We start from the raw sequence: 15,001 nt of genomic DNA, 5'->3' as shown, positions 1-15,001 counted from the left end.
AAGGTCATGCTTAAGTCCTAAATTCTTCGCTCAAGGCAATGCCAAAATATGTATTATTGACTTTCTGTGGATGTGGGAAAAATCTTATTTCTTGCATCCACGGTGTACAACATAAAAACACTCAGCATTTAACTTTATAGACTGACTGCCTCATTATGAGAGTTTAATTGGAATCTTAAAACGGAACTGCTTGGAAAGAACTGGAAATTCTTTGTAGTTAAGTGAGGACATAATGGCAAATTCTAATAAGGAATATCTGAAAGTCCTACCCTCAGCCACTTTTGTAAGGATAAGCAGTCCTTTTAACAATACATATTGAGATTACTTTTCATCATAATTCAAGAAATGTAATGACTTTACCAAGAATTACCTAGAAAGTGGAAACCAATTTTTCCCATCCCAACCTCTTCAGCCTGCATTATGTTGACTCTTGGTACATCCAATGCCACTACTGTCCACTGATCAGGTAAATACTTGGGAAGATGAAATAATAAATATCATTTTGACTTAAGCTGGTCTCACAGTAGTACTAGTAGGGCCCCAAAAATTCCATGGATATTTTATTAGTTTCTTAGTATATCATTAAAGTGGTGCACTCAACCCCAAGCAGGATCACCATCTTGGCTGCATGTCTGAGCGAATAATGTTTATTATTAGGAAAGGCTTGCTGAAAGTCTCAAAGCTTCTTCTATCTACTATAACATATGTCAAAAGCATGACTACATCCCTGAGAGAATCACAATTATTAGTTTCACTATGGAACATTTGACAGATTCAGGGTTGATGACTTCTATCATATTTTTTTTTAACTTTTCAGTTTGTCTACTGCAGAAGTCAGAGTAGTCCAGACGACAACAAAGGATTATTATAACTTTGATAAGCTAGAGACAGCAAATTAAGGCCTCTGTTCTATATGTGGTCTCTTTACTAGAAGAAGTCAATAAGGTTCTCAGGAGCTTGCTTTGCTTTCTAAGTAATCACCCACTATCAACTAGGCACATGCTTTGATTCCTTTCTTCTAAAAAGCTGAGAACATCAGGACAATTTGCTTGCAACTCAAAAGGCGACAATATTTCACTGTCCTGCCTCAATCTTTTCACTATGTGCTCCAGCTTAGCTCATAGAAACCTTAACCATCTGACATCACACTCAACCTCTTTCGATAGCATCATGCTCAGAGAACTTAGATGGTTAAACAGACTTTATCCTAAGTATCTTGGCATGACACACATGTGCCAAAAAGTCAGCGATAAGTCCCATGAACCAAGTCCACTCCCTGTGTTTTGGAATCTCCTACTTTATAAGGCAAATCCGCCTTCCACTAGAGAAGCCAAAGATCCCAAGTATTTGTTTTCTCAGCCTCCTTTGAAAGTAGGGCAGTGCAGCCTGGCTTGGTGGTTCAGTGGTAGAAAGTAGGGCAGTGACACAGGACCGGATTCTATCAGTTAGATGCATATGCTCCAGATTCTGAATTAAAAGCTGCCAGTGAGTGGAAAACAGCAATTGTAGAATCTATTCTAGTCGCACAAAAGAACAGTAATAGGAGCAACAGCAAATTTCCAGAAGCAGCAGCATCTAATGTTCGTGTCGTGAGCTCAGCATTACAATCTGCCGAGCCATCAAGGAATCCAGCAGGAGTGGCAACTGTATCTTTACCAGATCAGACTGAAAAATGAGTTGAGACATTTTTTTCTGACTGGTAGTTTAGGCTCACAGTTCTCTGATTCTCCAAGCTATTCCGTGAGCTACTCTTTATCATTGTAATAAATTTATTTTCTTCTTAGTTAGCAGAGTCAAATCATGTTGCTTAAAACTAAGATTTCTGTCTCATATACTCAGTTATCCTTTAGTGAGCATCTTCAGTTGTCCTTCTCAGTCCCTAGAGGAAATTAAATAAATAGGACACAGAGTCTGCTAGTACACACGCTTGAGGGGGAAAATGTGATGGGGTCACATTATATACATGTACAAGAACCTATGAGAGTACAGTTAAAAGTTTGCTTTTCTTATGCTCCCTGTGATCATTTTCAATAGAAGGCAGTTAGCAACATAAAGCTGAATCTTTAGTGAGAGTAAACGATATAAATACCAGAGCCATTTGCCATCAAGGGACCATCCAATCCAACAGCAGGTTTTATTTGGAATCATAAAATCGAATTAATATTCTGATGGAGAAGGAGAACCAGCAGACAAAATATAGAACTTTGGTGAATTCCCAAATTAATGGCATTGGAAGAATCAAGAAGTGGCACTTAAGGTCACAAACTTACTTGTCGAATATATAAGAGTAATAAGGTAGTATATAGTCCCACAAATACAGTCACACAATTCAAGGGAAAAGCTAACAGTCAACAGTGGGCAACAAAATATCAAAAGCAATTGAGATTTTTAAAATAAATGAGACATATATGCATATAAGTTCTTTGGTTACTCTAACAACCCAAGGACATGGACAATGGCGGGGAGAGGGACTGGGGAGGGGGAAGGGACGGGGTGGAACTGGTCATTGGGGAGAAAAAGGGACATCTGTAATATTTTAAACAAAAATAAAATTTAAAAAAAATAATAATAAAAATAAAATAAAATAAATGAGACAGAAAAAAAGCCTTTGAATTTGGGAATTAGAGAGCCACTGTTGATGTTGAAAGTAAAATTTTGGTGAAAAGTGTAATGAAAGAAGGGTGAAAAGGGAAGGTAAAATTGCACATATCATAATACAAAGAAGAAGGCAGGTAAACAAAGAGAAAGAAGGGCCTCCTTCATTTTGGTAGTAATGGCATCGAGAACACTAAAGGATTTTGAAACCACAAATAAATTCATGGTTAGAGTGAAAGTTGTGTTTCAAATAGCTTACGGATACCCCACCTAATTCCTTAGTCTTTCCACTACTATGTGCTACTTCCGAGAGAGTAACAAAACTGTCACTTATTTTTAACAATGCCCATTTCCCCAGCAGTTTTTTCTCAACCTGCTATCTTTTACTTTCTTGCCTTAGCCTTACAGTAAGATTTTAGTGCAGGAGGATTATAACAATAATGCTGGACTCATTTATAATTCCATCTCTTCAAACGCAATTTGAAATACAGTTAGCATTAAATAAAACATGAAATACAGTTAGCATTATATAAAAAAGAAAGCAAAGGAACAAATAAGAAATCCCTCTTTTAAAAAGATTTTTTTAGAAAGCTTTGTTCTGAAAGGTAGATGTGAATCACTGACAGGATACATTCAGGTAGTAGCTAGGTGTGTTTTATTTAATAAAGTTCTCAGTCTTCCATTCAAGCTTTGTTGAAGTATAACTGTGCCCTCTACAGTCTTATCAAGTGAATTAAAGTGACTTTAGCTTGAAAGACATATGATACATCTCTGATATTCAGTCCATACTCTGATTTAGGCAGGAAAGCATATAAAAAGGTCCTTGACCTATCTAATTTGAGGAATTCTCTAAGATAAAAAAAAATGACTAAATTTAACAAGTGGACACATGATTGGCTATGTCATTAGCACTGAAAAAGAAAATAAAGCTTTACATAGATTTCATTTTCTCCTTCAACACTGAAGACTTTATTATTGGTGATAATGTTGAATTTTACCTGAGCCCTGTGTGGACATGGAAGAAACTTTCCTCTGCTCTTCTAGGTTCTTGCAGCTGGTCAAATGATCAGATTAACATGAGACAGATTAACAAGAGAAAATAACCAAAATTGTCTATATACATGCATATGGGAACCCCACAGACAGGAGAGGTTCAGAGACAGAAAGTTAAAATGAGTTATATCTGACATTCTGAGCTGAAGACGAGCTCAGGAGCCTTGGGGCTTCAGAAGGATAGGAAGGTCATTCAAAGGACATTAGAAGTTTGCCCTGCCCTACAGACAGGTCCTAAAACGTTATCTCTGGTGATAACTCTTATTATGTGCAAAGCCTCAAATTTAAATTCTTTAAGGACAAGGTAAGTTTCCCTTGAGCCTGCAGAGTCTCAATTGCCTTCAGCTCAAAATAATCTACATGCCAAAGTGGCAAGTCTTGGGAAGGCCTGCTCTCAACCCCTTCACCTATAATCCTGGAAAGCAACAAAGTTAAAATATCCCTCTGCCCCCTGGGTCATGTAGAACACAATACAATTTAAATAAGACTCCCCCCCCTCCCCCCGCCAAAAAGAAGACTCACAGAGTCCTTACCTATGGCAAAGCCAGACAAAGATCCTCCAAATTCCTATTTTTTGCTTCATAAATTATCAGCTGCACTATTTCCCCCTACTAAGCAATTGAAACAAAACGTTTGATAATCAGTCTGTAGTTAAAGTTTGATGCCTTCCTCCAGGCTCGGGAACTCTGACTCTCTGTCAGCCGCAGGCAATGTACAATCTCCCTTGATAACAGGCTGACTTCAGGGTACACTCCTCTCTGATCTACTCTCCAATCAAGCCCCTCTTTCATCCCACTTCCTCCCCTCCCCTACCTTCCAGCCTTGTTTAACCCCCCAATAGAAGAAAACCCCTTTTTGCCTCCCCTTTGAGAGCTTTGCAGATCTTAGGGTCTCAGTGTTCTCCCTATTGCAACAGTCCTCCGCCCTCTATTGCAATAAACCCCTTTGTGAAATTACCCTTTAGAATGAGGTCTCTTCTTACTAAACTGGGATTTGTTTTTTATTTGGCATTGGCAACTGGTAGAAAGAAGTAAATATTGCTGCATTTGGATATATGTGATAATGGATTCAGAACTCTTAAATATTAAATAATTTGGTTCATTCAGTGAATTAGGAGTGATGGAGAATACATTAAAGAGCCCACAAAGAGAGAGTCATTGAAGCTGCTAAGTGAGAAGGTCTCCTCGGCTAGACCACCATGAGAAAAATCTGTTTTCTCAGAAAGCATACAGGTTAGTACACGAGACTAACAGAATTATCATAAGATGAGCTGACAGAAATGTACACAGTGCTATGTGTACTTTTGATAAAGTCATTTACTAGGAACGCCCAGGGTGGGTGGCAGGAAAATGATGTGACAGGAAAGCTTTACAGTAGAGGTGACATCTGCAAAGAGCATTAAAGAATGAATAGGGCCTTGCCAGGTGAACAAACTGAAGAGTCTGCATTTGGCATTGGGAACAACATGATCACGAAAGACTATGTAACACCATGGCTTCTCTGGGCAGGAAAATAGTTGGAATTGACTCAGTTATAGTGCATGGATGTAAGATAATTGAAGGGGAGCTAAAAAAATGAGCATATACAAGGGGCACTGCCCAATGCTCTATACTGATGTGAAGGAGAACTCCTGGAGCTGTGGACAGCCCTGAGCAATAGCTCTGAACAGGTACCAAATCAGTAGAATATTTTTATGCCAACTGTATATGTTAGGATGTTTTTGGTAGCAAATAATGGAAACCAAATCTGTCCCTGACTTCAAGAGAATTTTTGGAAGAACATCAGGGGCTCATAGTACTGCATGGGGCTGGAAAGAACCAAAACATTTTGGCAGATCACAGATAGAGATCCTTCCTCTAACAGGAATCATTTGGCCAGAATGCCTCTGACTAATGTTTCAGGATACTACCAACATAACTGCTGTGAAATAATTCTCGCCATCTCTCATTGCTGCAGCATTTTGCTCTATATTTAGTTTTCTAGGTGAGAAGTTTTTATCAAGCCTGAGCTGGGCTCTTCTCATTGGAAAGACAACACACAGTGGAAATTATCCCAAACAAATAAGGAAGAATGGAGGACTTAGATACTAGACAGCAAAATATGACAATTTTTTTTTTTTTTTAAAACCTGGGCAGTTTGGATTTTTGCTTTCTAAAGTAGGGTTTGGCAAACTTTTTCTTAAAGAGCAAGACAGTATAAATTTTAGGCTTCCAGCCATATGGTCCCTATGGCAACTAATCAACTCTGTCCTTGAAAACAGCCATACACAGTATTAAATCAATGTGCTTGGCTGTATTCTAATAAAAATTATTTTCAAAATAGATAGCCAGCCTAATGGCTTTAGTTTGCCAAAGAGCCCATTCTTAGGGATGGGAAGGCCTTGAAGGATCGCAAGTCTTTGTTATGCCTGATGAACTGGTCACTTCTTTTTTGGTGAAAGGAGAGATAATGACCATTTTTATTATCCAAATTCTAGAGAAAATGATTCTGCATAACAGTAGAAACCACTAGCTGCCAAAGTGGATGTGAAGTGACTCCTGATGGTAGTCTCCCAACCTGGATCTGCCCAAGGCTCCGAGAAAAAGGTGCCTGTGGAACATGGCGAAGAGCTCTGAGGATGAGACACCTGGCAAGGTGCCTCTGCCATCTGTCATGGATGTGTTGGGGGGAAGATGACCAGGACAGGGAAGCAAGACCCATGAGCCCCAAAACCACCCAGGGAGAGAGAAGATGGCCTCTTCAGGAAGAGGAAATGGTGCGGGAGTCTTGTCGCAGGTCCTCTTGCACACAGATGTGGAGGGATCCCTCCTCCCAGGGGTGAAAAAGACCAAGGCTCCTCACTTGGGCTTTCCCGAGGCAGGGAGCTGGCCACAGGGTCCAGCCATAGCATCGGCACAAGGTCCATGAGGCCCAGCAGAAGGAGGCACATCTTATGCTAAATGAAACAAGTCTTATTCCCTGTCCTCAATGAAGGGCTAATGCCGTAAATAAAGCAAAAATAAAGTATAAAAGCATCAAAATACTTTTTTGATGGACATGATGAAGAATTAATTTGGAAGAGCTCCCTCTTTCTAAAATTGCCCTCCAAATTGTATAATTTCAGATCCAGTTTGCCCCATATTTTCTTTTTTGGAAATATAAATGAAATACTTGGGAGGAAAAACATGAATACTATTGTCATAAGAAAATAATGGAAGGTTTGTAGTAAAGAAGGAAGAAGCCAGATAGGTAATAGTGCTAGATATAACTGGGGGTTTCTGCATGAGAAATTCTGCAACACTGTGTAGTACAAGAAAATTGAGTAGGGGGTAGAGATTTGAAGAATGTTCATTGAAGGGGACCAGAGATTGCCACCCCAAAATATGCTTTTTGGGATACTGATTTTAAGCTAGTTATTAAGGAATAAAAGACTCAAAACAACTTAACAAAAGGAAAACAAACAATCCAATTAAAAAACGGCCAAAGGACCTAAATAGACACTTCTCCAAAGAGGACATACAGATGGCTAAGAGACATATGAAAAAATGCTCAAAGTCACTAATCATCAGAGAGATGCAAATTAAAATCACAATGAGGTATCACTTCCCACCTGTCAGAATAGCTCCATCAACAAATCAACAAATGACATGTGCTGGCGAGGGTGTGGAGAAAGGAGACCCTGGTGCACTGCTGGTGGGAATGCAGACTGGTGCAGCCACTATGGAAAATAGTATGGAGTTTCCTCAAAAAATTAACAATGGAACTGCCATTTGACCCAGTGATCCCACTTCTAGGAATATAGCCAGAGAAATCAGAAACACTGATCGGAAACAACTTATGCACCCCTATGTTCATAGCAGCACAATTTACAATAGCTAAGATCTGGAAACAGCCCAAGTACCCATCAGTGGATGAGTGGATAAAAAAAGCTGTGGGACATTTATACCATGGAATACTATGCAGCTGTAAAAAAGAAGGACCTCTTACCCTTTGGGACAGCATGGGAAGATCTGGAGAGTATTATGCTAAATGAAGTAAGCCAGGCAGAGAAAGGCAAGTATCACATGCTCTCACTCATCTGTGGAATCTAACGAACAAAATAAACTGATGAACAAAATAGATCCAGAGATATAGAACCATGGAGCAGTCAGATGAATTTCAGAGGGAAGTCAGTGGTGGGGAGTTGGGGAAGGGGAGAGATTAATGAAAGAACTTAGGTACACATGTGCATCACCTATGGACACAGACAATAGTGTGGAGAAGGCCTGGGAGGGCAGGTGAGGGTGGAGGGGGGTCACTGGAGAGAAAAAGGGGACATCTGTAATACTTTCAACAATAAAGATAAATAAACTAAAAAGACTCAGAAAGAACCTCTAACCTACCCCTAACTGCCAAAAGGAATTTAGATAGAGGGCCTGTTCCAGGAAGTGAGCTATCATCGTGGATAACTATAGTTTAATATGAACCAGGTGTGGTAGACAGGGAAGAATCTAGCAAGGCCCCTTTGATCAAAGTCCTCTCTGTGTCCCATTGTTAAGATGGCCCAGCAAGCAATTATTTACCAAACATATGCTTTACCATCTCCTTGTGAATTGCCTTCCTCCCCTTTGAAGTATCAAACCACTTCCCCCAACCTTTGCTCAAAATGTCATATATAAGTCTTAGCTACACAATCTGTTCTCATGTCGCATATTTTTATGGAGCCCTTATATGTACATACATAATAAATTTGGTCATTTCCCCTGTTAATCTATCCCATGTTAATTTGATTACTAGTCCAACCAGAAGAACTTCAAAGGGAAGAAGTAATGTGTGTATACATTTGTGCGTGCTTTGATTTAACAAATGTTGCAGAGAAACATGGTGTGATGGAATGAGCACTGGGCCCAGAGGCATGGACTTATAGTCATATTTCTATCATTATCTTTCCATGAGTCTTTTTAAAAACTCTTTTAATGACTTAGTGTTTTTTTACATTTAAAAAAGAATGAGGTTTTACCAGCTTTGAAGTTCTGTGGTTATATGGTCATTTTTAGTTTCAGCTTTTTTAATTTTAATTTTATCTTTATTGTTGAAAGTATTACAGATGTCCCCCTCTCCCCACATTGATCCCCTCCACCCCACATCCGCCCCACCTCCAGGCCTTCCCCATACTATTATTGTCTGTGTCCATGGGTTATGCATTTATTCATATAAGCTCTTTGATTAATCTCTCCCCACCCACACCCCCCTCCCCACCTTCCCTCTGAGATCCCTCAGTCTGTTCCATGCTTCTATGTCTCTGGATCTGTTTTGTTCATCAGTTTATTTTGTTCATTATATTCCACATATGAGTGAGATCATGTGGTACTTGTCTTTCTCTGACTGGCTTATTTCGCTTAGCATAATACTCTCCAGGTCCCTCCATGCTGTCCCAAAGGGTAAGAGATCCTTTTTTTACAGCTGCATAGTATTCCATGGTGTAAATGTGCCACAGCTTTTTTTCCAGCTTTTTAATGCTAGCAATCTAAACTCTTAGTTACTTTTAAACTCCCAAATATATATAGATAGCTAATTACAGGTGACGTTCCACTAATAGGCCTATTCCACTGAAAAAAAGCCACCTACTCCACAGAAATGTACTCAAGCTGTCCAGAAGATAAGTCTATATGTCTTTCTACTCACTGTGTTATGATATATATTTAATAAAATGCTCTGTAAGATTGATGACTGAGGTCTTTAGTGTCCCATGAACATAAACATGTTGATTAAAGAAGTGTAGATTTCACTATTTATATGTTATTGACTTGAGTTTTATTCTTATTAAGGTCATTGCTAGAAAAATATGTTTCTGCTAATAGTATGTGCACTATACATCAAAAGTGAAAGTTATTATTTTGGCAAGATCAGATTTCTGATAGTTAGCATTGCCCAATATATTTTCAATATTGGAATTCTTTATGGATATACCCTGATACTTTTATTATTCATCTTTTATATTTGTATCTACTAAAGCATTTTCACATGCATGCATATGAATATTTGTGAATTATTTTAATAGTATCCTTCATAACCCAAAAGCGTGTTTCAACTCACATTTGCTTTTAAGAGTCCTACGTCCTTAATAATAGATGAGAGATGATTTATTGTCATATTTGCAAGCCGAAAAGTTTTGTATTTGTGAAGGAAAACTATGGCCAGAAAAATTTATGACATCACTCTATATATATATATATATATATATATATATATATATATATATATATGTGCGTGTGTGTGTGAAAATAACATATATGTGTGAATATACATACATATACACATATACACATATATATTCATATATATATACATATTATGCATGTGTGTATCCACTCATCTTTCCACCCACCCATACATACATCCATTCATCTATCTAGCTATCTTCCTACATCTAACATCTCTACAGTGATAAAATAGGATGAGAGCATCATAGAAATTTAGAGCCTAAAAGATACTTATAAATAATTTAAAGAGAAAGAATGGTATTCCCAGAGCTTTAACGCTTTAACTCTCTAACACAGTGCCGGTAGTAAGAACTCAGCTGGAACTTAATCTACATGTCCCGATTACAAACTCAGTTCTTATTCCACCACACTACACTGTTTGCTCATATATTTGGTATATATATGTGTGTGTGTATATATATATATATATATATATATATACACACACACTGAACTGTATATATATAGCACATAGGACCCAGTGTCAGAGCTAAAATTATTTTCTGTACTGAACACCCTGCTGTCATCAAGATTCTCACTTGAATTTTGAAATTTACTGATGATTATTGTCAATCCCATCTCCTCTTAGGCATTTTTATATGTAACCAATATTAAGAGAACTTCCTGTCAGATATCAATCAGCTCTTCCAACTACAATTTTCTATTAAACTATTGTCTTAGAGTCAGAGAAAATGGATGTTAATGCCAAAGGCAGTGTTACTGACACTCCTACACACAAATGACAAACTACATTCAACTGCTCTGTTTTCAGGCTATTTTGATAACTAGATAAATGGAATATTCTTTCTGTCTACCATCATTTTTTACTACTAGCAAGACAATATACTAGTTTCTTGCAACTAAATTTGCAATAAAGAGTTAATCACTAGCACAGCTAAACATTTTAAAGCAATTTTTCCGCTAGTAGGAAATTCATCTTTTTTTCCAAGCAAAGGGCCTTACTGCTCCTTCATCCCCAACTGAATTCGTTCCATGAGTTCCTTCCTTTCTCTGTTTTATACTCATCTACTTCCCAAAGACAAGGTCATCTCTGATAACCTTTCAGTCTGTGAGTAAGGGCAAGAGCGGTGCAGAACCTCTACAGTTCAAATAAAGTTTGTATACAATTACTTTCTATGTTGCTATGACCGTCTAATAAGAAACTTACAAAGAAACTATGCAAATGGTTCAAATGTACATACAGAGATAACTGTTAACTAGGAAACACCAAATTTTTTGGAAAAATCAAAAAGAAGACTGACTCACTCAGAATATATGCAAATACAAGTGAAGTAGGTGGGCTGGAGAGGATGTCATCATAAATAAAAGCCCCAGATATATTTTTGCAAAATTGAATTAAATTATTTTTTTTTTAAAAGAATGTTTTTACTGAATGTGAGAAGGGAAGACTGAGTTAAATTAAAGTTTGGTTCAGAATTACTTTCATTCAGAATGGAAGGAAGTTGGAAAATAACATTTATTAAGACCTAAGCTATGTTTAGGTCTGACAGGGAGCAGAGTTTGCCACCCTAAAATATGCCTCTTTGGAGATATTTAGATTGGTTAATTTTAAGAAACAACAGGCTTAGGAGAAGCTCTGAGAACCAAGTAGAAGTTACCCTTTGTAAAAGGACATTTACATTGTAAGGAAATCTCCATCTGTAAGGGTGTCTCCCTCACTGTACCAGGCCTGCCTTCACTGTCAGTGGAGAAGGCAGGAGTTTAAATCTACATAACAACCTTACCCTTGTTTATAGCAGTCCCCTCCCAGAGCTGACTCTCCTCTCCACCCCAACCATCTTCTTTAGTCTTTAACTGAAGATGGTATTTAAGGTGATGGCTTCCACCATTTCAGGGAGTTGCTCAGTTTTCCTGGGTCTCTACCATGTATGCAGGAGGTATACATGATACTAAACTTTAATTTTTCTTTAGTGTTTGTTTTTTTTCCTGCTCATCTGTCCAATATCAGTTTAATTATTAGACCAAACAGAAGAACCTTGAAGGCTAGAGGAAAAATTTTCCTTTCCAACAATACCTCTATGGAGATGTGCCCCATGAAATAGCCCCTATTTATTGTTTCCCTGTTAGAAGAGTTATTTGTTTTAATACCTACAATATAGAGAATATAATTATTTCTCAATCAAATGCTCTTCAGCCAGAGATTATGACAGAGTAGGCAAGTATGCAGACATGAGGAGAGCAGAAAGGATAGGCCATGTATGGAATGTTGCCAAGGTGGAAAGTTCAGGGTGCCTAGCAATGGCAAAACTAGAGAAAACAACTATTATAGGCTAGGACCTCACCCCCAGGGTGACCTTTCCTCCCCTAGGATATCATTAGTCATGAGGTTTAGACACTCTTAGAAGAGAAACAAGGGGCTGGAAAATAACCTTATATGACTCCCATACAAGGACAGGAGTCAACAGGACAGGCCCCAATAGGTCAGCTTAAAGAAGGAAGTAGCACCTGGAGGGAGCCCTTGCCAACACCCCAGGGCAGCTCTTTGGGCCACCCACTCAATTCTTTCTTTTGAGTGCACTTTCATTTTGCTTGCTGAATACACTTTCTCTTGTGCTCTGGTTCCTGGCTCTGAATTCTTTCTTTGCCGAAATCAGGAAAAGAGGTCCGTCATTTGCCACTAACATCTGGTGACATGACTCAAATTGTCTTCATCACCTTCCTTGCTAAATTGCCCTCTAAAGCATTCCTGTACCTTCCTTCTTCAGGCATGTATCCTTGCTTTCTTTTTTCTAAGCTCTAAGGGTCCCCACAAGACTTGCAACCAGGGGAGCTGTGGGCTGCAGCAGTTTGCCCAGCTAACTCCCTGAACCTGTCCCTAAGGACTCCTTTTGCCTCTGTAAGTTGTTTCCTAAGTCCATGCCATCCAACGCGGCTCACTTCTGCCTCTTTATGCTCTCAGTATATTTTTCTCAGAACCTACAATCAGGGAAGCAGTGAACACTGGCAGCTTGTTAATTGCTTTCTGAGAGACAGAACAAAACCTTTCACTAGATAAATGAGAGCCTGAATTCATTTGGCTCTGAAGATAAGGGGCATTTCCTTCCTCCCTCCAGCTTGAATTTTGGGTATTCTTAGGTAACTAAGAAGCTATGTGAAGGTGTCAGAGGATATCCCTCAAGATGAGCAGGTGCCCCATAAGGAATTCCAACACAACTGTAATTACATAATTGACTCGCCCAGGGATGCACACATAAAGGCTGGTTACCTAGCACTCCAATTCCTCACGGTCCTATTAGACAGCTGGGGAGAGAAACTGAGACACATAAGAGGGTTGAAGTGATTCAGGAGGTAGCGATCCCTTGGAGCTCAACCCATAAGCAGAACACTTCAATCCACTACATTATATCCCTAGAGATTTGTTCAGACTATACAGATCTCAAAGTAAAACTAAAATTAACATGGGAAATTGTGCCTCCAAGGCTGAAACTCAGGCTGGTTCTGACTCTGTCCCTTCTTCTACTTCTTTATCATTGTCTTCTACATGTACTGGACTATTGATCTTTGGGCTCAAGATACATACTCGTTATTTTCTCTTTTTGGACCTCCAGGTTTCCTCTGACAACATGAGCTCTTGGATGCCCCTGGTCTTATCTGTCCCTGGGGGTCCTGCTGCGCCTGCCTCACCTCTTGGCACTGCCAGCCCCTCATGGTATCTCCCAAGGCCCACACCTTTTACTACCCGGATTCCTGAGACCAACTCCAGCAGATGGCCTGCTTGATCACTCATTGTCACGGCAAAAACTGGCATGACTCCTGCTTACAAGCCTTACTCTGAGCCCATCGCTCTTTGTCTATACCTTAGAGCCTTCAAGAGACCTTCTCTTGCTGGCCTCTTAGGCACTTCACCCATCTTCTACGGCTTTCCTTCCTTGGACCACCTGATCTTTCACTGGTTTTTCTCTATAACTAGTCTGGACTTTGGCATAGGGGCACATTTTTCCTATGACTCTTACACCTTCTCATACCCAGGGCTACCTGGCAATTTATGATCTTACTAGAGAAGGCCAACAGGATTTGTCCCCTGGGCCCACCGTGTTGTCTCTATCTGTCTGGCTCAGCTAAAATACAAGACCACTGGGATCTTCTCCAATCCATCCCAGGTCCTCTGTCTTTCAGAACACCTCTTTTTTGCATACTGCCTAAGATCCCTGAGACCAAGAAAAGGGACCAACCTCAACTCTTTCTATACTCCTCTAACCATTATTAACTTCCCTAAGATCCTCGGGGACAGCTTAACAGGGATTCTCCCTTCCCTTCTAGGACTGGCTTTCCTCTTCTTACTAGGCCTCCTAAAGGACCAGCACTTGCTGGAAGCATGAAAGGCTGGGCAACAGGTCACTAGCCCAACTACTAAGGACCATAGTTATAGGATGAGCTTTCCACCTGAGGCAACAGATGTACTAGGCACTACTTATATAGAAAGACACAAAGGCGGGCCTCTGGTAAGCTGACTAGTCCAGAGGTCATCAAGAAGGGACTACTCACTTGAGGAAACAAGCCATATTCCTTATATGTACGGAGTTAAGGCCACCTGTCTGAGTGGAGTAAGTCCAACATAAGAGTGCCTAGCCACCACCGTAACTGTTGGTAAGGCTGCCCTCAGGGCACCGGGTAAGGAGTCCACACCCTGGGTAGCTCCCAGGTGGCAGTGTATAGGGTACTCGCCCTACTATATTTCAGGACAGCCCCAAACAGCCCAGAGACTTGCAGGGGTGCCTCTAAATCTTGGCTTATTACATATCTGTCTCTCTGCAGCAGCATCTGTGTGGAGTTAAGTCCATCTTTCTGAGCAAAGTCAATCCAAAGTCAGAATGCCTAGCCACCACTGTGACTATTGGTTAAGGCTGCCCTCAGAGTACGGGGTAAGCACTCCACACCCCGGGTGGCTCCTGGGTTGCTCCCAGGTGGCAGGGTCCCTGCCATGTTATACCTCAGGATGGGAAACCAGTCCACAGTGCCTCCAGACACCCCCTTTGAGTAGCATACTTGCTAACAGGGAGAAATTTGACCCTGAGTCATTAAAAAAAGTCTAATCTTTTTCTGCAACATGGCCTGGCCTCAATATAAACAAGTGACAGAGAGGTTTGGCCAGTTGATGGTACCATTAATTT

This window comes from Miniopterus natalensis, chromosome X, assembly GCF_054644295.1.
Source record: "Miniopterus natalensis isolate mMinNat1 chromosome X, mMinNat1.hap1, whole genome shotgun sequence".
Classification (NCBI taxonomy): domain Eukaryota; kingdom Metazoa; phylum Chordata; class Mammalia; order Chiroptera; family Miniopteridae; genus Miniopterus; species Miniopterus natalensis.
Note: the sequence above shows the minus strand (reverse complement) of the source record.